A 13,656-nucleotide genomic window follows, 5' to 3' on the forward strand; every position below is an offset into this window, starting at 1 on the left:
ACTATATTATAGCCTTGTTAATTACGCCTCGTAATTAATTACGCGTTTATTATGCCCAAGAAATGACGCAATAAGATTTAGGAAAAACAAATCAGCCACATCGCACAGTGGGCTAGAGGTAGATAAAACCCTTCAAAACCAACTTTTATATTCCACTAATTTCTTTTTGCAAATGTAATCTAGAGATCCCCAGCACTATAAAACTTTTTCCCTTCTGTGATTTTTGAGCTCAGTATATCAATTATACTACAAAAATAGCAATATTTTATTTTTCAAATATTGGTGAAAATGTAAAAAATCATATAAAAATGAAGTATGAGGGCAGCAAGACAATTTTGAAACACTTCAACTTCTTAAAAGTTTATATTAGTTCATTGACATCATATATTGAAAGAAGAAATATGAATATTTACTTTTTATTGCTAGCTTTTTTTTAAAGTGTTTTTTAGAAAAAAGCTATTTTTTTTATAGTAATAGCGAATTGTTTTAATATAAATTTTTCAATACTAGATATAAGTACGAATTAAGAAAGTATATTTTTATGACAAAATGGTTTAAAGCTGAGTCAGCATTTTTCACAGTTTTATGAGCAAAATTAGGATAAACTTGGTACACAATAATTTTAAAACGACTAATGCATATACTATGAAATTTAGTACAATGATATATTATATATATAAAGTGAATGAGCGAAAACAAAATCTATAGGCGGGCTTAAAAACTCGTAATGGCGTTCAGCGTAAAAAAATACAATTTTAAAACCCTCTATCTAAATACAAAATTAACATAAAAGAAATCAAATAAAGAGTCATTAAATTTTTTCCGCTCAGTTTCTAGGTATATGCTTGAAGAATGTTTCCAAAAAATTTCAAGTCATAAAGTTTAATATTTATGAAAATATGAGATTTGAAAAACTTAAAATTGCATGAAAATCATATTTCACAAAAAATGCAATTTAAAAACTTAAATACAAACAAAAACAATACAATATTTTATTCTAAAACCCAAATTTTTCATTTTTATACTTCAAAAGACCCCTCAAATAATATTTCATTGGAAAGAGTATAGAATGACATTTAAAAAGTATATGTATACACAACTTTGATTTTTTTTTTTCATGTTTTCAACATTTTTTTAAGCACTTACCTTTTTTACACAAGTCAAAAAACACTAGGCCGCACAAGGCTGCACATTAGGGTGGGTCGTACTTTTAAAATTTTGGATTTTTTTATGTATTAGGGTATTAGAAGAGACGTGAATAATTTTTTTTTTCTTAAAAAGTTCTTCTAGTGTGGGCGCAGGGCGTTTGAAAAATGTCAGTTTTACAAAAATCTTATTATATTGGCATTTTTCGGCCTTTTTTATATTAGCCAAAGGAAAGGCAATTATTAAAAAACAATAAGACATAAAATAGACATAAAAAATTATATATATATTCGGTGCTACTTTTCTTAATGCTATACAAACACGATAGACGTAAGAAAAGTTGGCTACCATTATGGATTTTACAAAAAATATCTACTTATAAATTTTAGAAATGGGAGCGCGCGTAAAAATTTTTTTATGTGTTAGGATATTAGAAAAGACGTGAATAATTTTTTTTTTCCTAAAAAGTTCATTTATTGTAGGCGCAGGGCGTTTAAAAAACGACAGCTTTACGAAAAACTTTAAAAAAAATTAGTATACAAAACTTGTTGTTGTTATTTTCAATGTGCGTAATGCTACTAGTATAAAATGAGGTGAATCATGAAACATAGTCATCAAACTTTGTGGGCTTTGGACTTATATCCTCCCTTCCATTACTATTAAAAACCATTAAAATTATTTAAATACAGGAAATGGTGTGGGATTTTTTATTTTTATAAAGTTCCAATAGCTTATTTGAAGGATAATTACTAAGATAATAGTTTCCTGACGATTTGCGGTTTAAACGAGTTTTATTTATTTATGATCACTTTGATATCCTAAATATTATAATAAAAATGTAATTAACAAATTTATAACGTATTTATAAAGGTCGTTTTTTTACCTACTACAAAAAGTACCAATATTTCTTAACAAACATAACATCAATTTCATTGCTATAAATGGCTAAATCTACTCGAGCTCAAACAATGTTAAAATGCCCTAAATTGCATGAGCTATTGGGTAATGGACTCGAACTTTGTTTATCAGAGCTGCCTACGCTGAGAGATAGTTTACGGTATGGAATTTTGTTGCGTGATAGATCAGTTACACATTTGAATACAAGATGTATGTGTATACAAATATTTATTAAAATAAAAAGTATTTGGATGTCAGCAAATTCTACAATCCCGTTGGTCTCAGAAAAATACGCAGTCGATAAACTTGTCCTTGAATGGAAGATTGCAAAAGACATTAGAAAACTGAGAACTACAAAAAAAAGAAATATGTATACGGACAAGCTTGATAAGTTATTTGAGTTGACGAAATGTAAGTGCAACATCTTTTGTCTTTTTAAAGCTCATGTAACTTGCATATGTCCAAAAGTAGCAAAGATACCTTTGCAAGAACTATTTTTCCTACAAGCTCAAAGAAATAAAATTGGTAACAAAAGTTCTTTACAAATAGGATTAGTTGATATACCAGAGACACATTGGTTAACAAGATATTTAGGTAGAAAAGAATCAGACTCTAAAATACCTGGAACACTTAGTGAGGATGCAAGTAAATGCTAAAATACTAAAAATATTTTTGTCAATTTTTGTTTAAACTGTGAATTAAAAAGTTGAGTATAAATTGATTATAAATTTTTTTCATTAAAATTGTTTAACATAATTTATTTTCTCCTTTAGCAGTAGAATTTCAAACAACAGACGATTCGGACATTGGCAACAAAAATGCAGATAATACAGAAAAAGTTGACTTCAGTTTGAAAAAAAATTACTTAGATATTACCAGGGTTTCTCAAGCAGCTATTAGGTAAGGGGTATCTAACAGAGCTGCAGCAGCCATTGCTACTGCTACTTTAGCTTCTGCAAAAGATGCAAATTTTTTAAAGAAAAATACTGATATTTTCGTTGATCACAACAAAATAAAACGAAGTAAGACTAAGTTAATGAAAGAAATCCGAGGTAGAGCTAAAAAAGTAGCGATGGATGATAATATTCAATGTATATTTTTTGATGGACGAAAAGATTTGACTAAGTACATGAGAGAAGAAGAAGATGGAAAATTACACCCATCAGAAAAAAAAGAAGAACATTATTCAGTTTGTTCTGAACCTGGAGGAAAATACCAATTTCATTTCACTAACAAATCTGAAGAAAGAGTAGAGACTGCAGCTGAGCAAATAGCTGATAATATTTACGAATGGATTGTGAATCATGATGTCGGAGACTATTTAGTTGCCATTGGTGCAGACTCAACAAGTTTAAACACTGGTTGGAAAGGAGGTGTTATCCATTTCCTTGAACATAAATTGGATAAAAAATTAATGTGGATAATTTGTGCTCTTCATACAAATGAACTACCTCTCCGACATCTAATGATTCAGCTTGATGGAAAAACTACGTCTAAAAATAATTTTTCTGGTTCTATTGGAAAACTTATAGGTAAGGCAACTAGCTTCAAAGTCAAAGATAGCATAGTAAAAATTGAATTTCCTAATGCAATAATAGAACTTGACTCTGAAGTTGTAAAGTCGCTATCAGATGATCAAAAGCATCTTTATAAAATTACCCATGCAATTAACGCTGGGGTTTTTCCGGAAAATATTAAAAGTAAAGAAATTGGTCCACATTCACATGCAAGATGGTTGAATTTTGCAAATAGAATATGTTTACTTTGGTGCTCTGAAATCGCACTTTCAATTGAAGAAACATATAATCTGCAACTTCTGGTGGAGTTTATTGTTGGTGTTTATGCACCATTTTGGTTTGAAATCAAAGTAAATTGGAAGTGGACTGAAGGGCCTAATCATATACTCAAGCAGTTAAAACTTCTTTGTCATCAAAGACTTAAAGTTAAAGACATTGTAATGCCCTACGTTTTATCTTCTTCATGGAATGCTCATAGTGAAAATGTTCTTCAAACGTTGTTATGCAGTCTAGAAAAAACAGAAAGACAATTTGCAGTTGAAACAATTTTAAAATTAAGAGGAGATTTAAAATACGGAAACACTAGTGTAAGAAGTAGAAAACATCATATACATAATGAAAATGCTGAATCACTTTTTGATCTAATTGATTGGAGCTTGGGTGTACACGAACCTTTACTTACATGTTTATTGTCAAAGGATGAACTTTTAAAATACAATGATATTCCGATGTATGTACCTTGTTTTCCTGTTCATGGGCAAGCTATTGAACGATGTGTCCAAGAAGTCACACTAGCTTCTCAATCGGTATTTGGAAAAGATAGAAGAGATGGGTTCATAAGAGCAACATTAGCACATCGAGAAATCATGCCCGTGAACCAATCAAAAAAAGATCTATTTAAATTAATTTAAGCAATATTAATTTTTTGATGTTTTGCTTTGATTATTTATGATCACAGTAAATAAGTTGAACTTTAAATATATTGTATCTTTTAGATGACATTTTATATATTTTATTTATGACTTTATGAAGAGTAGCACCCCAAATTATGTTTTATTTTAATGTCTATTTTATACCTGGTTGTTTTTTGATGATTGCATCGCCATAGGCTTAAATAAAAGGACAGAAAAGTGCTAATTTGATGCATTTTTAGTAAAACTATCGTTTTTTAAATGCCCTGCGCCCACAATAGATGAACTTTTTAGGGAAAAAAAAATTATTCTCGTCTTTTCTAAAATCCTAATACATAAAAAAATAGCAAGCACGCTCTCATTTTTAAAATTTATAAGTAGAATTTTTTTGTAAAATACATAATGGTAGCCAACTTTTCTTACGTCTATCGTGTTTGTATAGCATTAAAAAAGTAGCACCGAATATATATATAATTTTTTATGTCTATATTATGTCTGATTGTTTTTTAATAATTGCCTTTCCTTTGGCTAATATAAAAAAATGCCAAATGCCGAAAAATGCCAATATGATAAGATTTTCGTAAAACTGACATTTTTCAAACGCCCTGCGCCCACACTAGATGAACTTTTTAAGAAAAAAAAAATTATTCACGTCTCTTCTAATACCCTAATACATAAAAAAAATGTTGCGCGCGCTCTCATATCCAAAATTTTAAAAGTACGACCCACCCTACTGCACATGTGATCTACTTTAAATTATATTCTCATATATAAATAAAAAATTTTAAACAAATTTTCTGAGCTCAGCTGAGCGCAGTAGATTTTTTGTAGCGCAGTAGATGCTAGGCTTTTAATTATAAACGATACCCAATTGTAGATTTTGCTTTAAAAAACTTATGTTCATCGACAGATTTTAAGTTTCATAGTATTATTTCTCAACGTTCAAAAACTATGACCATATTATCCTCCAATCACCGCAATATTTAGCAAAGCACCATTATTTGACATAAGTATAAACATAAAAATGTTTGCAGTTTGCTCCATGTCTAAAAGTTAGCTTTCTTAAAAACCAAAAAATGCTGGAACCGTCACTGAAGAAATATATAAATTTGTATTTATGTATGCAACAAATGTATATAAAAAGAAGAGTTTAGTTTAGTAAAGAGTTAAAATTAGCTTGCTTACGAGAAAAAAAGTTTTTTTTTATCTTTTGTGTTGAAAGCGAGAAAACTACATTATCTAGTACTTTCAGTTTAAATGTTGTCTAAATAACTTTTTGAAAATGCCTTTTCCATCTAGAAAATTGTACTTTAAATGTGTCAAATGCGTTTTGTTCATTTAAATAACGCCTATAAAATGGAAAAACAGTATTTTAATTGAGAAAAATAGTCATTTCATACACCCTAATATTCCATTGTATAGTGCTCTCTGTTGTTAGACTAAAACAACAGAGAGCACTATACAATGGAATTCTCCTCAAACAAATTATGATTTTATGATGAAAATGCTTTGCAGTTACGTTACTAAGGTATCCAGAATAAGAAAGAGTCAGGGAAAAGTCAAAGACTCCTATCAACCTGAGGAGGCTAAGGGGCTCCTGTTGTGTTAAATTTAGCACAACGGGAGCCCCTTTGCTAAATTCAACTATATTGAACGCTATTTGTTTATATTCACAATATCATAAAATAAGGTATTTTTTATTTATTTTATGAAATTAAGTTCATAAAATAAATAAAAATTACCATCGAGATATTCCAGGACCACTCTTGACCACCTCTAAAATGATTGGTCATGATCACTCTTGAAGACCGAATATGCCCAGTTTCTAATTCCCTGACAGCAATTACCTAGATTTAGACATACAATATGTCTCATGTAATTGAAAAACATGGGGACATCTCAGGACCGCCCTTGACCATTACTAAAATGACTATTTGAGCGGTCATGACCACTTCTAAAGACAGAATATGCCCAGATTTGAATTCTCTGACAGCAGTTACCTATATTTAGATAAACAACATGTCTCTTCTAATTTAAAAGCCATCGAGAAACCCCATGACCACCTTGACAATCCCTAAAATAACCACTTTTGTGGTCATGACCATTCCAAAATTAAAACAGAGCTAAAAAATGAAATTCTTGGCCCCAAAAATCTTTACAAATATGTATCATATGTCTATATTTAACCCATAAATAGCCATTTTACGGTTTAATAAAACATATTTCATAACTTATTATTTAAATTATAAAACATTGAACAATAAAAATTACCCTAAATCCTCAACTCTATCTTCCATAACTTTAAGTCATTCCTTTATCGCGTTTAAAATGACTTAATGCTAATATTATATAATATTTTTATAATATCAGTTAGGGAACATAGCAAGAATTTCTCCTTATTAATTACGTCTTGTAATTAATTACGCGTTTATAATACTAAAATATGCGTTTATTATGCATAAGAAATGACGCAATGAGATTTAAAAAAAACAAATCAGCCACATCGTCAGAAGTATTTTAAAATCAGACTTAAAAGTATATTTGATTTAAAAAATAAACATTTAAAGTAGGGGTGTATCGGAATGAAAACTTTGAATTCCTGCCAGAATTACAGCCGGAACAACAATTATATTCATGTTATTCTTTACCTTCAAGATTAAAGTGAAAGCCTGCACCTCAGCATTATGGCTATATAATAAGGAAGCAAAACTAATAACCTTCTTTATCATTGCATTTGTCTGGCAAATCTGACTGAACAAATCCTCTTTCAACGGAAAGTGTTTTCAAATTGCTTATTCAAACTTGGAGTTGATGAATATGATTGCATTTAAAAAATTTTTTTGGCATAATATGCATGACCACTTTTTTGATGATGTCTTTACACTGCCAAGCAAAAAATTTCCAAAAAAAGCAATATGAAGAATCAAATTCTAGTTGCTGTATCAGAGAACCTTTTAAACAACTGCAACATCATCAAGCAAGTTGAATTTAGGCTGATGCTTTGAATTTTGTTGCCTTTTGTAACATAAATTTGACCAACATTTTGATGTGGGCTTCAATCTCATGCCACCATGCATCTATGAACATTGTGCAACAAAAAATCAAGAAATCTCTCGAGGTGTGGATCCCCTCAAGCATTTGACTCCCTTTTTCAATCTTTTCAATATTTCAAGTTTTTTGGAAGCAATTCGTTGAACAGGCCAAAAAGTTTGAAAAGGTGTGTCTATTGTTTCTTGACCATCAAATCAACTAATTTTGAAACTCATTCTACCAATGTAACTGCACCTCATTCTTAGCATTGTTAATCATTCGTTTAGAGCAATGAAAGATGTCTGGTTAAAAGCACAGCAATAACCAGCAGCACTACACATTTTTGGAAAACCATATCATTAACGTCAGTTTGCTGCCGATCAATGTCTCAGATTGCTAAACAATATGGATCTACTCCAGCGAATGGAAGAACATGGTTCAACATTTTTGGTTTTATTATCGCATTTAGAAAGTTTCAAGCTGTTGTTACCTCTTGCTTAAGCATGACCATGAAAAAAGGTTTTGCAGAAAAAAATTTGCAATTCAGAGACTCCAAGTTTTAAGAATTTATTTATTTATTAGAATCTCATAAATCATTTTTCGAAAGTAAAGTATTTCCTTATTAAAACAATAGAACTTTCGAATACTGTAAAAATAGAAGTTTTTGGGATGCTGTCGTTCCGTCCAACCTATCAATAAATAGATCTAATACAAACTTTATTTTATTTTTTTGTTCAGTAGGTTTTATGTAAAGACTTGATGGATGTCTTAAAAGTATATTTAAAAAAAAGACTTTCTTAAAAATGATATCCTGTTTTTTACTAATGAGTCTTTAAATCCATTTACATAAAATTACATAAATCAAACACGTTAAATGAGACCCTATACTTTTCAGTAAACATTTAATTGTAAAATTTATTTATTGTTGCTAATAATTTGCTAAATATTATAAAATTGTAATATTTACCAAATTATCTTTTATTAGGTTACCCTAGCAGGGGACACTTGGCTTTCCCTACAAGGCTAAATATCATCTTTAATTACCCACAATTATTCTTAATAATGGTTACCATTACCCTTGTAAGGATACACAGTTACTTTATATTAAGTTACACTTTTAAGGGTTGCAAGGGTCAATAACAAGGCCTGAAATGAAACTAAGAAAGTAAGCAAGAAATATTTACTAACTATTATTAGCTCTAATTACTTCTTCTATCTTTCTTCATCTTTCTTTCTTCATTCTACTTCTTCTATCTTTCTTCATGCTGATTTTTGTTTATTTTAATATGAGCAATATGAGACGGTTCTCATGACAAGACCTAGTCTTGTCATGAGGACCTAGTCTGCGATCTTAGTGTTGATTGACTCAAAGATGACTTGAGTTTCATCGTGGAAACTCGAGTCTTCTTTGAGTTTCCACGTTCTTAATTTTTATTTAATTTCTATCATTATTTTAACATAATCTTCAATTGTAAACTTTTTAATTTTATATATTTGTATAAAAATTTTCATGTAATAAAGAAAAAAAAAAAAAAAAAAAAAATATATATATATATATATATATATATATATATGTATATATATATATATATATATATATATATATATATATATATATATATATATGTATGTATATATATATATATATATATATATATATATATATATATATATATATATATATATATATATATATAAATATCGTTTGTAGATTTTTATTAAGGTAATATAAAATTTTTCACCAAAAATTTAGTTATAAACATGAGTTTAAATAAGAAACATCACATGTTTAATGACATGCGTAAATTAATAATAAAATTGCATAAAGAAAAAAAAATCTCTTCTTCAAATTACAAAAAATGTCGGTAGAACATATTCCACCGTTCAAAGTGTTGTCAAAAAATTTGAAACGGCTGGTTCTGTTAATACATTACCAAGAAGTGGCCGACCAAAAATTTAAGTTTACAAGATAAAAGAAGTATAATTAAAAAAGTCGATTCGAATCCATACATAAGTGCATCAAAATTAGCAGTAAACTTGAAAATGGAAAAATATTCTATTTAGAAAATATTAGACGAATACTTAAAAAATCCGCATTAAATGGCAGAGCATCTTACTAGAAGAATAGAATAAAATTCCGTTTTCTCATCCGAAAAATTAGTTTCATCGATGAACAGAAGATTAAAAGCTTGTGTAAATGCCAAGAAATGCTTAACAAAATACAAAAGATTTTTTAATTTTTCATATTCGTGTTTTTTTTAACAAGTTTAGTTTAGTCTACGAAAACTTTTGTGGCATAAATTTAAAAGTTAAACTATTCCAGTTTTACTAATAAATATTTTTATCTGCGTGTGTGTGTTATCTAAAAGAACATTTTGTTGAAAGGGTATAGTTAAAAAGGGTATAGCACGGCAAGTTACTGTTAAGTTTTACAAAAAGATTTAATTTAAAAGTCTGTTGTGCGTAAAGTATATTTAAAATTTGGTCTGTTTCCATAGAGATCATAAAATATTGAGGCGCGTTAAAATTTACTTTTGTGCATAAGACATAAAATGTTATATATGTTTAGCTCGTATAACATAAAAATATTTGTAAATACGAAAAGTAGTTTTGCGCGTTTATTTCTATTTAAAAAATTAATATTTTTAAAGTATGTCTCTGTTTTCGATAGAGTGTTTCTAATTTGCCTTTAGAAGTACTAATTCGGGCGATATTTGCGTAATTTAATTAATTTTGTATAACTGATACATTAAATTGAGATTTGTCTTAGATGGTTATTTTGTAAATCTAGTGACTGATATAAAGTACTGATAGTTTTTGATATTTTGCTGTCAAATGAGCAAAGAAATTTTTTACCAATTAACAACTAATTTTTAATAATTATTTATGGAAAAAAAATATAAAAAATATTTGTTGTTATTTTATTTAAAGAATGATAAAGAGTAATAAAAACTTTTTCCTCGTATAAAAAGTTACTTTTTTTAGCAAACATTATTGTTAATATATTTGACGTTCTCCAGAGATCATTTGCATATATTAAAAAAAGCAGATGCCGAAAATAGATCCTTGGGTCACTCTACAAGAAATAACAGATGAATGTTAAATTTATTAATTCCATAGTATACGTTTATTTGGGTTATCCGTTATCCAATTATTTGATATGCCTTTCATTCCATACACCCATTTAACCAGTATTTTGTGATTCACTGTATCAAACGCCTTAGAGAGGTCAATATATACGCCTTTAGTAATTTCATTCGCAAAAGATTTTTTCTTTTAAAATATTGCATGGTCGCTTGAAGTTTTTAATTATGAAATCGAAACTGTTTTAAATAAAATAACTTTGAAAAAAAGACTTATTTATTGAACATAATTTGCTTAACAAAGAAAAAAAAATTGCTCAAGTAGTGATATTGTCTATAATTTGCAACATCGGTTTTATCACCTGATTTAAATTATATAAAGGTTTAACTTTTGTATCTAAAAAATTTCAGAAAAAATACCTTCTTTCGAAGAACATTTACACACATTAAATAAAGGCAGTTTTAACTCATTATAACAGTCAATTACTATGTTGCTATTTACGTCATAAATGGACATAAAAAATAATTTACGTCATCCAGGAGATTTATTATTATTTTTCCAGGAGATTTATAATTATTTATTATTATTAATATATAATTATATAACATTTTTGTTTTTTTTGTGCTATTAGTATAACTTATATTAATAGAGATAGCAGTTGTGTGGAAGTAATAGCTTTATAGTTATATATATATATATATATATATATATATATATATATATATATATATATATATATATATATATATATATATATATATATATATATATATCTATATATATATATATATATATATATATATATATATATATATATATATATATATATATATATATATATATATATCTATATATATATATATATATATATATATATATATATATATATATATATATATATATATATATATATATATATATATATATATATATGTATATATATATATATATATATATATATATATATATATATATATATATATATATATATATATATATATATATGTATATATATATATATATATATATATATATATATATATATATATATATATATATATATATATAAATTAGTAGAAAGTCGCTTAACAAAATTTTTTATCATTTAACACTGTGTTTCTCAATAAAGACTCATCAGAAATTTCTGATTTTTCTGATAAGTCTTGATTGAGGGAACAGTGTTAAATGAAAAAAAAGTTGCTGTTAACTGATTTTCTACTAATTTATAATTGTTCTGTTCTTTTTAAAGAACATTGAGCACTCTATTTTGTAGAATACATTTTAAAGTTGTTTAAATATATATATATATATATATATATATATATATATATATATATATATATATATATTATATATATATATATATATATATATATTCAAATAATATAAATTATTCACCATAGGAGACCACTACAGTCGAGGAGGCTACTATTGTGGTTACAACCCACTCTCAACTCTAACTCCGAAACATGAACCTCAACGAACAAGGCCGCTGCGCGGAGAAACAAGTTGAGCGCGGTGCTACCAGGGACGTATATATATATATATATATATATATATATATATATATATATATATATATATATATATATATATATATATATATATATATATATATATATATATATATATATATATATATATATATTAAACGTAAAAATAGTAAAAATAAAAAGTACATTTTACTATAAGACGCTAACTATTTAACGTTTACGTCAATAAACTCGAAAAAATATTTACAAGTAGAAACCATCGGTTTCGTCAGCTATTATTTGTCATTGGTTTTGTCATATTATTAGCTTATTTTCTATTGTTTAAGCCGCAAATAAATGTGGAAAATAAAATATAAGGAGCGCATATATTAATGCTTTTTGGTCATTACTAATAAATGACACCCAAACTATAAGTATAAATTGTAATAAACAGTAATAATAAAAATAATAACTCAAAAAAGTAAATTTGTACATGTTCATATTGATAAAACTTTTCTTTAAACGCCTATTGCTACTGTAAAAGCTTGCATGAGAAATATTAAACATTATTGCAAGGTTGTTTTGCTAATATAAAAAGCTGGTGGTAATATAAAACATCTCGCCGCGTTGTTTTAAGCAGTTGCTAACATTTAAAATGTATAACGTTTTTAAAATGTGTTTAACTGTTGGTATGAAAGGGGTAAAATAATTGCAAATTAAAGCCGCAAGAGTTGAGCTCAATGCTGAGTTAACTAATTTATATTTTAAAAATAAGCAACGGGATTTATTTAATTAGATTTATAACTTTTAATTTTATTTAATATCAAATATGTTAATATCAAGTTTTTATTTTATTATCAAAAGCATTATAGTAATATTAAACGCAAAAATCTTTTTCATAGTCGTTTAAAAGTTTCGAAAAACGCAGCAAAAACTAAATTACTCAAATTTTAGCCTAACCGCATGAGTAATAGAGAGATGAATAAACAAACGTGCAAATGCATAAAACCTAGTATTACCTCTTCTATAATATCATCAAAATTTGTCTACTATATTAAAAGAAAAAAGCAAACAATGACAAGTTACATTTTCAAAACAAACATTTGGAAAAGCTTTAAAAAAAATTTTATCAACACATAGAAACCATCTAGAACATTAACATTGTTATAGATAGGTCAACCCAAAACATTAAACTTTAATAAAATATTTTTTTGGTTTCCACATTTAAAAACTCCTAAAAGAAAAACAAATTCTTAAAAACTCAATATAATGTAATTTATATAAATTAATTTTAAATAATAAATTTTATAAAAAAAGTAATTATATATATAAATATATATATATATATATATATATATATATATATATATATATATATATATATATATATATATATATATATATATATATATATATATATATATATATATATATATATATAGCATTTATGCATTTATACCAAATTAAAATTAAATCATTAAAATAATATTTTTATACTCATGAATATTAACACCATTTTTAATTTTATTAAAGTTTAATATTTTTAGGTTCAAGTAGTATATATCTTTGATTCTTTGGTTTGAGATAAAAGAAACAGAA

This window comes from Hydra vulgaris, chromosome 04 (assembly GCF_038396675.1).
Source record: "Hydra vulgaris chromosome 04, alternate assembly HydraT2T_AEP".
NCBI lineage: Eukaryota > Metazoa > Cnidaria > Hydrozoa > Anthoathecata > Hydridae > Hydra > Hydra vulgaris.